The 19,698-nt window shown below is 42.9% G+C and overlaps 1 protein-coding gene across 2 annotated transcripts in view; it reads left to right on the top strand.

The window, feature by feature from the left end:
• Positions 1 to 19,698, top strand: part of afg2a (AFG2 AAA ATPase homolog A) — a 594,246-nt gene that overhangs the window by 486,486 nt on the left and 88,062 nt on the right. The window lies entirely within an intron of this gene.

Consider the following 19,698-nt stretch of genomic DNA (forward strand, 5'->3'; position numbering starts at 1 on the left):
GAGAAAAATCCACGGGAATGGATATTTCTTGTCAAAATTTTAATCAGAACTGTTGAAAGCAGTACTGCACGTAGCCAAGTTGCTCTGGTCATTTCTTACTTTGCAGTGTTTCAGCTCAGAGCATGCAAACAGCATTTGGATCCTGCTTAAAATAACAGTTTTCTGCTGTAAAAATGAAATTCGTGCTGTGATTAATTTAAACTATATGGCAAAGGATAGTAAAACAGAATCTTTGCAATTTAAAAAAAATGACAGATTCCAACTATTAACGTTAAACTGAAACAAAAGCAAAATACTGCAGATGCTGGAAATCTGAAATAACAGAAAATGCTAGAAAGGTCAGGCAGCATCTGCGGAGAGAGAACCAGAGTTTATGGGCCCAAATTTCCCCATGAGTTGCACCGTTTTTTTTGTTGGAACTTGATTTTTCTGGTGTATATTTTTAGTTGCAAATATGGCCATTTAATTTGCATCAGTGTAAGTGAGTTAGTTATGTTTTTTGTTAGGTCAGTTTTTTTTTTCAAAAGAGGGTGTTCCCAGCCACTTACACCACTTATGCCAATTTGGCCAGAAAAAGGTTGTACTAAACTAACTTAGGTATGTGTCCACTTTTGTCTGCACAGAAAGACCTTACTTACATTTAAGGAATCGGCGTAAGTAACTACATTTAAAGCACCATGCAAGCACCAAAGAAAGCACAAGCAGTAATAACCATTCAATAAAAAAATAAAGAAGTGAAGTAAATAATTAAAGTAACAAATAAAAAGTACTGCATCAAATCCTACCTTAAACTGAACTATGCAGCGGTTGGCCGTGCTGGAGTCCGTTCTGCCAGGGCAAGAATCGGGAGAACGCAGCAGGCTGCTGGGGGGGGAGGGGGGAGAGAAACGGAGAAGGCTGAATTCTGTGGGGGGTGGGAGAGCCTGGTGGTGGTGGGAGGGAGGGAGAAGGCTGAACTCTGCAGGCTGTGGGTGGCGGGGGGAGGGGGGCGGGTGCTGACGAGGGATAGAGAAGTCACATGACTGAAGGGGAGAGAACAAAAGACCTTTGGGTTTCTTACCTTGTTTGGGGAGTGAGAAGAGCTGGGCTGTGTGTTGTATTAATGGATCATGATTCAGTTTCAATGTAAAAAATATGTTGAAAATTTTAGAATGTACTTCACTTTAGTGTAATATTTTTTTTATCAAACTACTTTAATATGACTCTAAGATCACTTAAAAACATTAAGATCACTTATAAACTTGTAAAGTTACAAAACAGTTTCAATGTGAAAAATCTTACACTCTAAAATCACTTAAACTTCAAGTTAACTTTTTGGGTGTGAAATTAAATAACTTACAAAATGTGAGACCATTTACACTCTTAAGATCACTTAAAAACCCTAAGATCACTTATAAGTTGCAAAGTTACAAAACTTACAAAACAATTTCCATTAGAAAAAACTTACACTCTAAGATCACTTAAAAACTTTAAAGTCACTTTAGTCTTGTAAAGTTACATCAGTTACAAAACAATTTGCATTTGAAAACAGTTACAAGAGTAAAATCAACAACAACAACAAAAACAACACCAGCAAAGAAAGGCTGCACCCATCTCAGATCCACCTCTCGGTGAATGTGCACTGCTTCATGGGGGGGAGGGGGGGTGGTGGTAGACGGGGTGGGGGAGGGGGTACGGCTTGGGGCTCTACAGAGACTAGTGCGGGGATTGCCGTGGGAGTGGCAGTGGATTGGCCTGGCTGTGTTCCCTTATTGCAGCAGCTACCTCCCTGATGGCCTGTGCCGACGTTTCGGCTGCCTCTGAAATGTCCTCCCTCATGTCCCGTGACATTATTGCTATTTCTGCCGTCAGTGTCGTTACCGCATCACCCACTTCACTGACAGTGTTCATGAGTGATCGGGTAAGTTCATTGATACCCAATGCCATCACCCGAGCCACATCTGTTGCACCCTCCAGCTCAGGACAGCGTGGTACATTTCTCCTTGGCCTCGCCCTGGGTCTGTCTAGCAGAATCCCTCCAGTGTGAGGCTCAGGCTGGGAAGGTGTGGCCATGGATGTCAGGCTGCATTCCACCAGCGCTGGGAGTCGCAGGCTGGGACGGTGGGGCCCTGGGTGTTCCATGCTGCATTCCAGCAGGAGTGGGACACAGAACCTCGGACGGTGGGCCCCTGGGTGTTCCATGCTGCATTCCAGCAGCACTGGGACCCGGAATCTCGGACGGTTTGCCCCTGGGTGTTCCATACTGCATTCCAGCAGGAGTGGGACCCAGAACATCGGACGGTGGGGCATTGAATGTTCCATACTGCATTCCAGCAACACTGGGACCTGGAACCTCGGACGGTGGAGCACTGATTGTTCCATACTGCATTCCAGCAGCACTGGGAGGTGCAGGCTGGGATATTGGGGCACTGAATGATCCATACTGCATTCCAGCACTGGAACCCGCAACCTCTGGACTTTCGAAAGCATCCAATGTCGGACCAAACCTTAAACCACTATGCAGGGTCTGGGACGAGCTGAAACCACAGACCCTAAAACATTATGCAGGGACTGGGATGAGCTGAAACCATGGAATGTCAAACCAGACCCTATAGCACTATGCAAGGACTGGGCTGCGCTCAAACCACAGAATGACGAATCAGAAATTATGAAAGTGCTTGGCAACGCAAGTTCAAGATTCTCCCCTTCATACCTCTCCATGGCCACCCCCTCCCCCCTACAAAGTTGGTCTGGCTCGCCCGCGTCTGAATCATCTTCTGTATCTTCAGGATTGGCATCAGGTTCTGCAAAATATAACAGAACAGTCAAATGGTTAGCAACAGAGGAGGGGGCAGGATGGGTGGCATGAGTAGGCTCACACGTAGCAGGCCAGGCAGCAGGCTGATTGGAAGGGCTACGATGAATTTTCTGTACTTACCCTCTCCCTCGCGTGTGGACCCAGCTTGTGCTGTACTGATTGCTTTTTTCCAAGGCAGGACCCATCAAAGAAGCGACCCTTTCTTCCAAGGGTGTCAGTGGGTGCAGATTTGGCATGCCTCCTCCTGTTCGAGTTCTTTCCCTTTTGTTGTTGGCCAATTTCTTCTGCAAAGACGAAAACATAATTTGTTAGAGAGGGTGTCTTTCTGCTGGGTGGGACTATTACAGATGGTCACATTTACAGATGCAATTCCATTGACAAATGAAAATATTACTGACACTAACTGCTTGACCAAGGTCCTGCCATTTCTTTTTACACTGCCTTCCATTTCTCGTAGTATTCACCACTGCGCAGTAATCTTCTGCAAGTTTGTTCCAACGTTTATTAGTTTCTTTGGGTGACACTTTAGTGCGACTTCTTGCTCGTATCCAGCTTCTGCCATCCTTCCTCGATTACATTCACGAGTACCTCCACTTCTTGATGTGTGAAATTCTTTGTTCTTGGGGCACAGTGTTGCATTGCTCTATTGAATTGACACTCAGTGATTTTTAAAAACACAAAGCCCTTATTTTGCTTGCAGCAATGAATGATTCTCACCTATGCAGCATTCCTTGTGGAGGTTTAGCAGCTAATTTCTTGCAGAGTACTCCAAACAGCATTCCTATAGCTTTCAAAACATCAAGCAGGCATCCAAAACTCAGTGAGAACTTCTCCCTTTAAAAATGGCCGATTGCCAATGTTATTGCCCTACTGAAGATACGCGAACGCTGCAACGCGCTTGCGTGTGCTGCCGGCACTCTCACAGGCATTCAGATCAGGCCTCGCGCCCCCTGCTGGCTCTGCGCGGCCAGTACGGACCTAGCTCCGCCCCCCTCTCTTTGTTCAATGCCACGCCAGCTCCACAGCCGGCCCGAGGATCGGCCATGATCGCACGGATTTTTTTTGCCGTTGCTTCTGAGATAAAATGTCAGCGGGGGGGGGGGGATGCTTGGAGGTGCGCCGAAAAAAACGGAGGGCCAAATTTGGGCCCAATGTTTCATCGGAACTTTTAACTTGAACATCGATTTGCTTTGCATGATCCATTGATTTTTCTTTTGTGGTTCTTTGTTCAAACTGAGAATGCTTATTATCTGATTGGGGCAATCTGGGTGAACAAAGTTACTGATCCCAACAGTGTTATGGATTTCAGTTAACCTGATTAGAGATACATGAGGCCAATAGGCCATTAGCCAGGTTTCTTCAGTGATTCTATCACTTTGAATGTGTTTGTTTGTTCTGCTTCTTTGCAACTATTTGAAGGAAATGGGCAAAACTGATCCAAACAAATTGTTCATTACAATCAAGCATTCAAATATCAATTAGGAGGTTCGGAGTAGGATGGAAGTCAGGCTGGGGATTTTCATCAAAAGGGCAAGAGAATAATTAATATCTTGACACAGAAGGCCATTGCAACAAGAAGAGAGCATTTAATAATATTTCTTCCTCAAAGTACAGTGATCTACAAAAGAAAAAAATATTGCTCAGGCTTCTTTTGTGCTTCGAATGATTTCAGTGCAACACTCAGCTGTGTTGATATTGGGTTCACCACACACTGGACATTCCATTGCATCAGTACGTCACCCCAGCAAGTTTATTCCTTTTGTGACTCTTCGTGTCTTTTCCGATTTATTTTTGGCTAAAGCTTTTGTATCCTTCACCTTGTCATACATTACATGTATACTAATAGATGGCAGAAAAAAGCAAAACACATGCTCTCACTCTGGAACATCATCGAACATAAGAATTAGGAACAGGAGTAGGCCATCTAGCCCCTCGAGCCTGCTCCACCATTCAAAAAGATCATGGCTGACCTGGCCGTGGACTCAGCTCCACTTACCCGCCCGCTCCCCATAACCCTTAATTCCCTTATTGGTTAAAAATCTTTCCATCTGTGATTTGAATACATTCAATGAGCTAGCCTCAACTGCTTCCTTGGGCAGAGAATTCCACAGATTCACAACCCTCTGGGAGAAGAAATTCCTTCTCAACTCGGTTTTAAATTGGCTCCCCCGTATTTTGAGGCTGTGCCCCCTAGTTCTAGTCTCCCCGACCAGTGGAAACAACCTCTCTGCCTCTATCTTGTCCCTTTCATTATTTTAAATGTTTCTATAAGATCCCCCTCATCCTTCTGAACTCCAACGAGTAAAGACCCAGTCTACTCAATCTCTCATCAGAAGGTAACCCCCTCATCTCCGGAATCAGCCTAGTGAATCGTATCTGTACCCCACTCCAAAGCTAGTATATCCTTCCTTAAGTAAGGTGACCAAAACTGCACGCAGTACTCCAGGTGCGGCCTCACCAATACCCTGTACAGTTGCAGCAGGACCTCCCTGCTTTTGTACTCCATCCCTCTCGCAATGAAGGCCAACATTCCATTCGCCTTCCTGATTACCTGCTGCACCTGCAAACTAACTTTTTGGGATTCATGCACAAGGACCCCCAGGTCCCTCTGCACCGCAGCATGTTGTAATTTTTCCCCATTTAAATAATATTCCCTTTTACTGTTTTTTTTTCCAAAGTGGATGACCTCACATTTTCCGATATTGTATTCCATCTGCCAAACCTTAGCCCATTCGCTTAACCTATCTAAATCTCTTTGCAGCCTCTCTGTGTCCTCTACACAACCCGCTTTTCCACTAATCTTTGTATCATCTGCAAATTTTGTTACACTACACTCTGTCCCCTCTTCCAGCTCATCTATGTATATTGTAAACAGTTGTGGTCCCAGCACTGATCCCTGTGGCACACCACTAACCACCGATTTCCAACCTGAAAAGGACCCATTTATCCCGACTCTCTGCTTTCTGTTAGCCAGCCAATTCTCGATTCATGCTAATACATTTCCTCTGACTCCGTGTACCTTTATCTTCTGCAGTAACCTTTTGTGTGGCACCTTATCGAATGCCTTTTGGAAATCTAAATACACCACATCCATCGGTACACCTCTATCCACCGTGCTCATTATATCCTCAAAGAATTCCAGTAAATTAGTTAAACATGATTTTCCTTCATGAATCCATGTTGCGTCTGCTTGATTGCACTATTCCTATCTAGATGTCCCGCTATTTCTTCCTTAATAATAGCTTCAAGCATTTTCCCCACTACAGATGTTAAAATAACCGGCCTATAGTTACCTGCCTTTTGTCTGTCCCCTTTTTTAAACAGAGGTGTTATATTAGCTGCTTTCCAATCCACTGGTACCTCCCCAGAGTCCAGAGAATTTTGGTAGATTATAACGAATGCATCAGCTATAACTTCCACCATCTCTTTTAATACACAGGGATGCATTTCATCAGGACCAGGGGACTTGTCTACCTTGAGTCCCATTAGCCTGTCCAGCACTACCTCCCTAGTGATAGTGATTATCTCAAGGTCCTCCCTTCCCACATTCCCGTGACCAGCAATTTTTGGCATGGTTTTTGTGTCTTCCACTGTGAAGACCGAAGCAAAATAATTGTTTCAGGTCTCAGCCATTTCCACATTTCCCATTACTAAATCCCCCTTCTCATCTTCTAAGGGACCAACATTTACTTTAGTCACTCTTTACCGTTTTATATATCAGTAAAAGCTTTTACTATCTGTTTTTATGTTTTGCGCAAGTTTACTTTCGTAATCTATCTTTCCTTTCTTTATTGCTTTCTTAGTCATTCTTTGCTGTTGTTTAAAATTTTCCCAATCTGCTAGTTTCCCACTAACCTTGTCCACCTTATACGCATTGGGGTTTTTAATTTGATACTCTCCTTTATTTCCTTGGTTATCCACGGCTGGTTATCCCTTCTCTTACCGCCCTTCTTTTTCACTGGAATATATTTTTGTTGAGCACTATGAAAGAGCTCCTTAAAAGTCCTCCACTGTTCCTCAATTGTGCCACCATTTAGTCTGTGTTCCCAGTCTACTTTAGCTAACTCTGCCCTCATCCCACTGTAGTCCCCTTTGTTTAAGCATAGTATGCTCGTTTGAGACACTACTTCCTTACCCTCAATCTGTATTACAAATTCAACCATACTGTGATCACTCATTCCGAGAGGATCTTTGACTAGGAGATCGTTTATTATTCCTGTCTCATTACACAGGACCAGATCTAAGATAGCTTGCTCCAGATCTAAGATAGCTTGCTCCTCCCATTGAAATCTAGCAATCGTAGCTGTGTGGACACGTGAGACAGAACTTGTGGCAGGATGAAGAAAATAAAGTCTCCATAAATGACCTTTGCATGCTTGCCTACATTCAGAAAATGGTGTTTTAAGTGCTTTCTGCTTTAGGGGCTCCACAGTTTTGTACAAAGGTGCTAACCCCTGTGGTCATCTGGGAATTATGGGTTTGTGCCAATCAGAGAAGTCAAGGTGAGTCTGTTTGATTATTCCTGATAGTTTGCCTTTATCTGTCTTTGGCACTAGGACAGGCTTTGCTGAAAGTAGCACACAATGTTCTTTCTAAGATCAAGACATTGTTTATTTCTTTTTTGACATTCTCTTCCATTACAAAGGACCTTTGTGTTTTGACCTTCTCAACAACGGGCTCTTATGGTTAATGAATTACATCTATTTATACTATACCTTGACAAATATGGGCTGTATTACATTGTATTTTTATCCAACCATAAATGCTGCACAACAAAAGTTGATTTGTTTATTGATAATCCATTTGGCACCCTGAGTAGGTGTGTAATTGAGGCAACATTTTGACATTTCACAACAATTTACTAAGTAACTTTTTTGGGGGGGTTGGGAAAAAGTAGTGGTTATAGATATAAAGCTTGTACAAAACGGCCAATTTATTTGGGTTGTGCATTTCATTTACCTAGGGGGAAAGGAGGTTTGCACAGTTTCTACACACCAGGGTTATTTTCTATGAACTTGTTGATTTCAAGTCAATTTCATAAGTTATACATCAACTAACTAACAATTTCTGTGTACTTTGACAACAAACAGATTGTTCTGATAAAATCTGAAATTACTTTAACCCATCTTGAAGGATTATACAAAAGCCACTGTGCCAAACTTTGGTTGTGTTTTGAATTGTTTATTTTTCTCATTGTTTATTTTTTCCATCTTTGTTTAAATGTTGTTGATTTGTATCTGCTTCCTCTGGTTTCTGGGGTTCATGTAATGCCATGCAGATGTGAACACTGCTTCGCTGTGGTGCAGACCATAAGCTAAATCTCATTATTATAGACTTGCAAGGACCAACTCATTTATTCTCATCAGGGAATCAGTTTTTACTGAGGCAGGAACTCCCCTACTGACATTATTTAGCTTGGAACCAGGGCTGTATTTTGCTTTAACAAAATAAAAACATAGAAATGCACAACAAATAAATCAACATCTGAAAGAGAAAGCCAAGTTAACATTTAAGTTGGAATTCTTGATCAGGTTGGATCAATTGGTATATTCTCATCACTGAGTCATTCATCTCTCGGTTCATGAAAACTTTGAAATTATGCCCTGTGTACCCAAGTCCAGGTGATTAATATATATCAAAAAGAGCACTGGTGCCAACACTGAGCCCTATATACTTCCCTCCAATCTGAAAAACAACTGTTCACCGCTACTCACTGCTTTCTGTTCCTTCGCCAATTTTGTATTCTCACAGTCACTGCCCCTTTAATCCCATGGGCATTAATTTTGCTAATCAATCTGTTATGTGGTACTTTATCGAAAGTGCATATACACGACGTCAACTGCATTACCTTAATCATCCCTCTCACTTCATCAAAGAACTCAATCAAGTTAGTCAAACATGATTTGACTTTAACAAATCCGTGTTGGCTCTCATTTATTAACCCATATTTTTCCAAGTGTCAATTAATTTAATAACAACTTTTATTTATATAGCACCTTTAACGTAGTAAAACATCCCAAGGTGCTTCACAACAGTGTTTCAGACAAACAGATAAATTTGACACCGAGCCACAGAAGAAATTAAGGCAGATGATCAAAAGCTTGTTTAAAGAGGTAGGTTTTAATGAGCGCCTTAAAGGAGGAAAGAGAGGTAGAGAGGCGTAGAGGTTTAGGGCCCAGACAACTGAAGGCACGGCCACCGATGGTTGAGCAGTTATAATGAGGGATGTTCAAGAGGCCAGAATTTGAGGAGCACAGACGTCTTGTGGGATTGTGAAGCTGAAAAAGATTACAGCGATAGAGAGGGACAAGTTCAGGGAGTGATTTGTAAACAAGGATGAGAATTTTGAAATCGAGACGTTGTTTAACTGGGAGCCAATGTAGGTCAGAAAGCACAAGGGTGATGGGTGATCTTGACTTGGTGTGGGTTAGTACACCGGCTGCTGAGTTTTGGATGACCTCAAGTTTACGTGGAATGGAAAGTGGAAGGCTGGCCAGGAGTGAGTTGAAGTAGTCAAGTCTAGAGGTAACAAAGGCATGAATGAGGATTATTATGTCCAAGTTTCCCCGCCACCAGCAGAAGACTGACTGCCCTGTATTTGCCGGGTATAATATTTACAATATTGCAGTCATCTGGCAAAACTCCCATATCGAAGGAGGATTGCAAAATTATGGCCAAAACCTCACCAATTTCCACCCTTACTTCCCTCAGCAATATACGATGCATCCCATCCAGACTAGATGGCTTTTCTACTTCCAGAGCTGCCAACCTTTTAAGTGTCTCCTCTTTATCTTTTTTAATCCTACCCAATTTCTCTACCATCTCCTTTACTGTGATATTGGCAGCATCCTCTTTAGTGAAGACAGATGCCAAGTACTCATTGGTGAGGTGAGAGTGACTGCCCTTGACATCAAGGCAGCATTTGACCGAGTGTGGCATCAAGGAACCGTAGTAAAACTGAGGTCAATTGGAATCGGGGAAAACTCTCTACTGGCTGGAGTCACACCTAGTTCAAAGGAAGATGGTTGTACGTGTTGGAGACTAATTATCACAGCCCCAAGACATCGCTGCATGAGTTCCTCAGGGCAGTGTCCTCTGGCCAACTATCTTCTGCTGCTTCATCAATTACCTTTCCTCCATCATAAGGTCAAAAGTGGGAATGTTTGCTGATGACTGCACAGTGTTCAGTGCCATTCACAACTCCTCAGATAATGAAGCAGTCCGTGCCCGCATGCAGCAAGACCTGGACAACATTCAGGCTTGGGCTAATAAGTGGCAAGTAACATTCGCACCACACAAGTGACAGGCAATGACTATCTCCAACAAGATGGAGTCTAACCACCGCCCCATGACATTCAACGGCATTACCATCGACTAATCCCCCACCATCAACATCCTGGGAGTCACCAGTGACCAGAAACTTAACTGGACCAGCCACATAAATAATGTGGCAACAAGAGCAAGTCAGAGGCTGGGTACTCTGTGGTGAGTGTCTTACCGCCTGACTCCCCAAAGCCTTTCCACCATCTACAAGGCACAAGTCAGGAATGTGATGGAAAACTCTCCACTTGCCTTGAAGAGTGCAGCTCTAACAACAGTCAAGAAGTTCGACATTATCCAGGACAAAGCAGCCCACATGATTAGCACCCCACCCACCACCTTAAACATTCACTCCCTCCACCACCAGCATATCATGGCTGCAGTGTGTACCATCTACAAGATGCACTGCAGCAACTCGCCAAGGCTTCTTCGGCAGTACCTACCAAACCCGCGACCTCTACCACCTAGAAGGACAAGGGCAGCAGGCGCATGGGAACACCACCACCTCCAAGTTCCCCTCCAAGTCACACACCAGCCTGACTTTGAAGTATATCGTCGTTCCTTCATCGTCGCTGGGTCAAAATCCTGGAAGCATGTGAGAGCTGGTGGACACCAGTGTGATCCATGGCGATCACATCTGCAGTAAGTGTTATAAAAACAGAAAATGCTGGAAATCTCAGCAGGTCAGGCAGCATCTGTGGAGAGAAAGCCTTGGCGAGTTGCTGCATTGTATCTTGTAGCTTTCTCTCCACAGATGCTGCCTGACCTGCTGAGATTTCCAGCATTTTCTGTTTTTCCAGATTCCAGCATCCGCAATATTTTGTATTTGTGCAGTAAGTGTTGGTTGCTCAAGAAACTTCAGCTCAGAGTTAATGAGCTGGAGTCCGATATTCAAACACTGTGATGCATGAGGGGGGTGGAAGAGTTACCTGGACGCTGTGTTCCAGCAGAGAGTCACACCCTTTTAAGTTAAATAATTCAAATTTGATCTGGGAGGGTGTAACTACGAGTGAGGCAGGTATGGGGATCCAGAAAGTAGCATTGAACGTGCCTCAACCCTTGCAAATGTCTATGTGAACGGGAGCAGGAACTACAGGAAGGATGAGAAAACTGACCACAGCACTGTGGTACAGGGGGCCATTCAAGTTGGGGGAGTAAAAAGAAATGTGGTAGTGGTAAGGGACAGTATAGTTAGGGGGATAGATACTGTTCTCTGCAGCCAAGAATGTGAGTCCCGAAGGCTGTGTTGCCTGCCCGGTGCCAGGGTTAAGGACATCTCCTCTGGGCTGGAGAAGAACTTCGAGTGGGAGAGGAACGATCCGGTTGTTGTGGTCCATGTAGATACCAACGACATAGGTAGGACAAAGAAAGGTTCTGCTGAGGGAGTATGAGCAGCTAGGGGTTAAATTAAAAAGCAGAACCACAAAGGTAATAATCTCTGGATTACTACCTGAGCCACAAGCAAATTTGCATAGGGTAACTCGGATCAGAGAGATGAACGTGTGGCTCAAACATTGGTGTGGGAGAAATGGGTTTCAATTCATGGGATAAGAGCTAGCTGTTCCGTCAGGACAGGCTTCACTTGAACCAAGTTGGGGCCAGTGTCCTGGCGAATCGAATAACTAGGGCGGTAGATAGGGCTTTGAACTAAATAGTGAGGGCAAGGGATCCGGTGAGCGGAAATTTATAAAATCTAAGAGAAAGGAGAAAGCAAAAGTGCAGGGTAGCGATAGGGGTAATGATAACCAGAGTGTGACAGGAAGGGACAGCGCATATACACATAAGAGAGCATCAGAAAGAGGGGTCAAAGTAAGGGAAAATGTTAAAAAGACAAAATTAAAAGTTCTATATCTGAAAGCTCGGAGCATTCGTAACAAGTTGACGGCACAAATCGAAATAAATGGGTATGATCTGATAGCCATTACAGAGACATGGTTGCAAAGTGACCAAGGCTGGGAACTGAATATTCAGGGGTAGAGGGTATTTGCCATTTTGTAAAGATAGGCAGAAAGAAAAAGGTGGTGGGGTAGCTCTGTTAATAAGGGATGAGATCAGTGCAGTAGTAAGAAATGATATTGGCTCAGAAGATCAAGATGTAGAATCAGTTTGGGTGGAGATAAGAAATAATAGGGGAAGGAAGTCACTGGTGGGAGTGGTCTACAGGGCCCCCAAACAGTAGCCACACAGAGCATAAATCAAGAAATAATGGAGGCTTGTAAGAAAGGTACAGCAATAATCATGGGCAATTTAAATCTTCATATTGATTGAATAAATGAAATAGGCAAAGGTAGCCTTGAGGAAGAGTTCATAGAGTGTATGCGGGATGGTTTCTTGGAACAATACATTGTGGAACCAACCAGGGAGCAGACTATTTTAGATCTGGAATGTGTAACAAGTCTGGTTTAATTAATTATCTCGTATTGAAGGATCCTCTTGGGAAGAGTGATCATAACATGGTAGAATTTCACATTCTTTTGAGGGTGAGAAAGCTAGGTCTCAAACTAGAGTCCTGAACTTAAATAAAGGTAACTACAAAGGTATGAAGGCAGAGTTGGTTAAAATGGACTGGGAAAATATATTAAAGGGTAAGACTAGAAAAGCAGTGGCAAACATTTATGGAGATATTTCATAACTCTCAGCAAAGCTATATTGCAGTGAAAAAGAAAGACTCTACAAGAAGGATGAACCATCCGTGGCTAATTGAGGAAGTAAAGGATGGTATCAAATTGAAAACAAAGGCATACAATGTTGTGAAGAACAGTGGAAGGCCAGAGGATTGAGAAATTTTTAGAAACCAGCAAAGGACAACTAAAAAAATGTTAGAGAGAAGATCGCTTATGAGAGTAAATGAGCAAGAAATATAAAAACAGACAGTAAGAGCGTTTACAGGTATATAAAAAGAAAGAGAGTGGCTAAAGTAAACATTAGTCCTTTAGAGGATGAGACTGGGGAATTAATGGAAACGGGGAAATTGAAGACACTTTGAACAAATATTTTGTATCTGTCTTCATGGTAGAAGACACTAAAAGCATCCCAATAATTGATAATCAAGGGGCTATCGGGGGTTGGGGGGGGGAGGCGGGGGGGACATAAAACAATCACTATCACTCGAGAAAAAGTACTAGGCAAACTAATGGGACTAAAGGTGGACAAGTCCCCTGGACCTGATGGCCTGCATCCTGGGGTCTTAAAAGAGGTGGCTTCAGAGATAGTGGATGCATTGGTTGTAATCTACCAAAATTCCCTGGATTCTGGAGAGGTCCCAGCAGACTGGAAAACTGCAAATATAACGCCCCTATTTAAGAAAGGAGGGAGACAGAAAGCTGGAAACTGCAGACCAGTTAGCCTAACATCTGTCATTGAGAAAATGCTGGAATCCATTATTAAGGGAGTAGTAGCAGGACATTTAGAACATCATAATACAATCAAGCAGAGTCAACATGGTTTTATGAAAGAGAAATCATGTTTGACAAATCTGCTGAAGTGATGTAACGAGCAGGGTGGATAAAGGGGAACCAGTAGATGTCGTGTATTTGGATTTCCAGAAGGCATTCAAAAAGATGCCACATAAAAGGTTACTGCACAACATAAAAGCTCACTGGGTTGGGGGGTAATATATTAGAATGGATAGAGGATTGGCTAACTAACAGAAAACAAAAAGGTAGGATAAATGGATCATTACAGTGGCAAACTAACTAGTGGGGTGCCACAGGGATCAGTGCTGGGGTCTCAACTATTTACAATTTATATAAATGACTTGGATGAAGGGACCAAGTGTAATGTAGCCAAATTTACTGAAGATAGATACAAAGATAGGTGAGAAAGCAAGTTGTGAGGAGGGCACAAGGAATCTACAAAGGGATATAGATAGGCTAGTGGGCAAAAATTTGGCAGATGGAGTACAATGGGGGAAAATGTGAGGTTATTCACTTTTGTAGCAAAATAAAAAAAGCAAATTATTATTTAAATGGGGAGAGATTACAAAATGCTGCGGTACAGAGGGATCTGGGGGTCCTTGTACATGAAACACATAAAGTTAGCATGCAGGTGCAGCAATAATTAGGAAGGCAAATGGAATGTTGGCCTTTATTGCAAGGGGGATGGAGTATAAAAGTAGAGAAGTCCTGCTACAACTGTACGGGGCGTTGGTAAAACCACACCTGGAATATGGCGTACAATTTTGGTCTCCTTATTTAAGGAGGGATATACTTGCATTGGAGGCATTTCAGAGAAGGTTCACGAGGTTGATTCCTGAGATGAAGGGGTTGTCATATGAAGAAAGGTTGAGCAGATTGGACCTATAGTCATTGGAGTTTAGAAGACTGAGGTGATCAGAGAGGATGTTTTTGTCGTGGGGGAATCTAGAACTAGGGGACATAATTTCAGAATAAGGGGTTGCCCAATTAAAATGGAAATGAGGAGGAATTTCTTCTCTCAAGGGTCGTGAATCTTTGGAACTCTGCTCCAGAGAACTGTGGCGGCTGGATCTTTGAATGTATTTAAGGTGGAAATAGACAGATTGTTGAACGATGAGGGAGTCCAGGATTATGGGGAGCAGGCAGGGAAGTGACGTTGAGGCCAGGATCAGATCAGCTATGATCTTATTGAATGGCGGAGCAGGCTTGAGGAACCAAATGGCCTACTCCTGCTCCTATTTCTTATGTTCTAACTCCCCCTCCAACAGCACCGTGGGAGTATCTTCACTACAAGGACTGCAGCGATTCAAGAAGGCAGCTCACCACCATCTTCAAGGGCAATTAGGGATGGGCAATAAATGCTGGCCTTGCCAGCGACGTCCACGTCCCATGAACGAATAAAAAATGTTTTAGTAACTCAGCCATACCCGCTACTTCCACAAGAAGATCTCCTTTTTGGTCCCTAATTGGCTCCACCCTTCTTTTGACTACCCCTTTACTATTTCTATGTCTACAAAATACTTTTGGTTTCCCTTTTATGTTACCCACTCGTCTATTCGCATATGCTCTCTTTACCCCTCTTATTTCCTCCTTCAGTTCTCTTCTGCAAATTTTATATTCAGCTTGGTTCCTTATAGAATTATAAAGCGGACATTTATCATAAGCCTCCTTTTTCTGTTTCAGTTTAATCTCTAAGTCATCCAGGGAGCACTAGCTTTGGATAGATACCCTTCCTTTCCCCCTCATTGTAATGTGTCTACTCTGTACCCAAACTATCTTAACTTTGAAGACCTTCCATTACTTATTTACTGTTTTACCTGCCAGTTTTTGATTCCAATTCAAAAGGGCTAGATACCTTTTCAACTCACTGAAATTAGTCCTCATCCAGTTGAGGATTTTCACATTTTCTCCACTATTTTCGCAGAGACACTATCCTGCTCATTATTAAACTTTCTTAATATCATACTTCCTTAAGGCATGTACCGAGACCCAGAGGTGGGGAAGATATTTTAAATATATATTAATGCTGTAATTTTTACATTGCTGCCAGTTTCAGGGCTTAACTTCATATTCATATTGGTGAGGGGAGTGCTGCAATTTTCAGTGCCCTCTCGTTGCAAGCAAGTTCCAGTCTCTTGTTTGCTTGTTTGTGGTTCAAGGCAACCTCCTTCCAGTCCAGTTGCTCCCAACCTGGCAGAAAAAAAGGGAGATCGGTAAGAAGCATGCAGAGTGGGAGATATACAGCAAAAGAGAGAGACAAAAAGATGTATGAAAAGAAGAGATATGAGAGAGAAAAATAAACTGTTTGAGAAACGTACAGAGTTGGGCACATACAGAAGAGAGAGAAGAGATACTTAGAAAAAAAGAAGGGAGGACTAGACAGCGTGCAAACAAGAGAGTGAGAACAAGAGCAAGAGACAAATCGAGTACAGAGATGTCAAAGATTGAAAACCAGCAATGCTTCCAGCTCAACCTCAACAAAGTTCCACAACCCTAACCTCATTCGAGCACTCTCACTTATACCAGTATGAGGTTTTCTCATTCCCATGACCATCCAACTTGTCAAAATGCTTTTGAGGAAGAGACAAAAAATAAATAAACAGAAAGGTAGAAAAAAGGTAGAGAAATAGAAAAAATTGAAAGTGGAAAGCAAGCAGAGAGGCAGGTGCAGGATGCGAGAGATTCACTTTTCTTTTGTTAAATTGTCTATAAGCAACACTACTGGAAACCAGCTGGCACATGTACATATCAAATGTAGAACATAGTGCACCACTGGTTGATGAATCCAATATTTTTTAAGTCTTTTCCCGATCTGACACAAAATGGAAGTGATGGAATGACTAAAACACAATTCATGATAAGGAGCAAAACACAATCCACAGTAAAGGACCAAATCATAATCCACAATAAGGACTGCGGCCGCAGAAACTCAGCAGACATGACGACCAGAGACTGCTGTCTACATACTGCTGTGTTCTACATGCCATGGAAAGTGATGCAGTTTAGTACAAATGCAATAATACTAAAATCTATGTGAACTTTTCCCCCACAATTTTCTGTAATTGCAATATTTGGATCCGGAGACGGAGACTGTTTCTGAATGAATGCACCTTTTAAATCATCCAGAAGGAACCAGGCTGCTTTTATTCTGCCTTGTTCTATCTTTGCTCACAACTCGGAGGTGGGGAGGAAGGAAACTCAAATTAAACCTTGGTTCAAAACATATCATTTTAAGGTGTGCAGAAATTCAGTGTCTCTTGTCATAACAGAGAGAGCATCTAGCTGGTGGGCAGCTGTGGCGAATACTGTTTGCTTTGGCACTAGATGTGCTCCTTTTACAAGCTCATAGTATGGTGTGACATTGGGTAAGTGTGCCAAGAGAGATGGTTGTCAGCCATAGATCAAACCCTTCATTTACATGAAGCTATTTCAATGAACAGGCATCATCGTAAATCTCCATCTCTGCTGACTAAGGTAGAGGAGGCTTTTATGGAGCCAAGAGTCTCCACATTTCCGACTTTGCAGTGAAGCAGATCTTATTGAAAAGTTCAGATTATAGAAAAATGAGTTTGAACATTAGTGATTTTCTGAACTTGCAGTAATTTTTTTTCAAATAGTGGAAAGGCCTGTTTCAATCAGATAGTTGATTGTTTGCACTTCATTGAAGTACACATAAAGATTGGATGACAGCCATTAGCAGTCACTGGAACCATTGTTTCCCTTGCGTATCTTGCAGAAAAATTAGTCTCTGTGCTGTCAAAAAAATCAGAACTTCGTACCAATTGATTGAAGGTCAAAAAACATCATCAGTGCAGCAACAATGAACTTGAATGTGACCACTAATTGCCAATTAATCCACAGCGGTATAAATGTAGTTACAAAGTGAAGTCACATGTCCAAACAAACCCTGAAATGCATTAATCATTGATTAATGAACACCTTTGTATTTATTGTTGCATTGATAAAATGCTTCTCAGTGATTTAATTTATCTGTGTGAGAAAATAAAGATTCTTTCGAGGCCAGATATACTGTTTTTACAGATTATACATACTGCTCTCCCAGCTGGCTGATAGGGTCCTACAAATAGTGAGATTTGACAGTTTTACTCCAATTTCTATTGCGCATGCCACACAGCATAAAACTAACCCTAATTCAGTACAAGGATGAGACCGAACTCAGAGGGTATAACTGTCAGGTAAGATTGAACAGGTTGAGGATCTTTTCTCAAGAATAAAGAAGACTGAGAGGTGAGCTGATAGAGGTCTTTAAATTTATGAAGGGGTTTGATAGGGTAGATGTAGAGAAGATGTTCTCACTTGTGGGGAATCCAAAAATAGGGGCCATAAATATAAAATAATCACTAATAAATCCAATAAGAATTCAGGAGAAACATCTTTATTCAGAGAGTTGTGAGAATTTGGCACTCTGATCCCAGTAATTGTTTGGGGACCTCATGGCCCCTTTAACAGGCTGCGCGGCCCATTCAAAATATCCCACGTGTGCGGGTTTCTGTTTAAAAGTTGCAAGGGAACCTTGCTTGCTAACACATGAAGTGGTTGAGGCAAATGGCATAGATGCCTTTAAGGGGAAGCTAGAAAAGTACATGAGGGAGAAGGATATGTTGGTAGGGTGAGATAAAATAAACAGAGTGGGAGTAAGCCCATGTGGAGCGTAAACACCAACATGGCCTGTTTCTAAGCTGTAAATTCTATGTAATGTCATAGGAAAATAGGAACAGGAATAGGCCAGTCAGCCCCTTGAGCCTGTTCCTCCATTCTATTAGTTCATGGTTGATCTGGACCTCATCTCCATTGATCTGCCTTTGCTGCATATTGATTGATACCCTTACCTAACAAAAATCTATCGATGTCAGTCTTCAAAGCTCCAATTGACCCAGCATCCACAGCCTTTTGGGAAAGTGAGTACCAGATTTCCACCACCCTTTGTGTGTAAAAGTGCTTCCTGATTTCACTCATCAATGTCCGAGTGGAAATCTGGATCAGAGGTGGGGGGGGCAGGGGAAGGTTGGGATTGAGGGACCTAAGAATTCCTTGCGGGGCCTGGTGAGAGCACTCCTGCTCCTACTGGCCCACAAAGAATTCTAAAAGGAGCAGATTTTTAAAACTTACCTGGGACAGTCAGCGCCTCCCACCTTGCATCTGCTGCTGGGCATCCGACAGTGCGGGCCTCCAGTTGTCTTGATTAATCCTTGCCACTGGACCAAGACCAAGCTCTGTCAATCCCGTGTGGTGGCTAGTGTGCAACGGCCACGTTATAAAAAATCCACGCACAGGCATCTTCCACCCTTCAGGATGTAGTTCGGGACCTGGAATATTAGGTCATTCATTGAAACACCTGTGAACTCATTCCTTTTTGGCGTGGAAGCAAGACATCCTCGATACGAGGGACTGTCTATGATGAGTGCGGGCCACCCCCTGGCGTTTAGGTAAGTTTACTTTTGAATGTTAACGAGGCCCCCACCTACCTTTTGTGGTAGCCTTGTCGATGGCCAGGTTTGGAACAATAAAAATGTAAACAGCCGGGAATGGGGTGAGGTATTTTTAACCCTGATCTTCTCACACCTGTCGGTGTGGTGGGACGGGGGCGGAATTAAAATTGAGGCCAATCTAGCATGCATTTTGTCTGTGATATCTTCAGGTACCCTAAGCATCTATGTATGTGCAACTTCCTTGAAGCTGATTGACTCAAATTTCGTATTCTTAAATGGTGACAAATTACAACTGAAGAAGTAGGGAATGTCAAATCAAACATATATATATATATATATATATATATATATATAGGCAGCCTTGCACCCCTTTTGGATACTAGGCGGCTGGCCCAGCCCAAACCCTCCCTGGTGGCCCAGTGGGCCAAAGTTTTAAAATTGCGAAGGCGCTCCCCTTTAAGTGAAGGGGAGAACAGTGGTGATGTGACGCTGTGATGATGTCATCTGCGGTCACTCCTGCACCACCCCAAACTTCCGCCCCTCAGGTATTGTCACCGCCGTGTATCCGCGCCTCAGGTGTTGTCATCGTCCCCACTAAGAGCGAGTTCCAGATCCAAGTGAAAAAAACAAAGAGTAGAAATTTTGATCAAGAGGCGACTGCAATCATAGCTGCGGTATAAACCATTTGGACGGGGGCAATTTCTACCCCTTAATA

Source organism: Pristiophorus japonicus, chromosome 2 (assembly GCF_044704955.1).
Source record: "Pristiophorus japonicus isolate sPriJap1 chromosome 2, sPriJap1.hap1, whole genome shotgun sequence".
NCBI classification, from domain to species: domain Eukaryota; kingdom Metazoa; phylum Chordata; class Chondrichthyes; family Pristiophoridae; genus Pristiophorus; species Pristiophorus japonicus.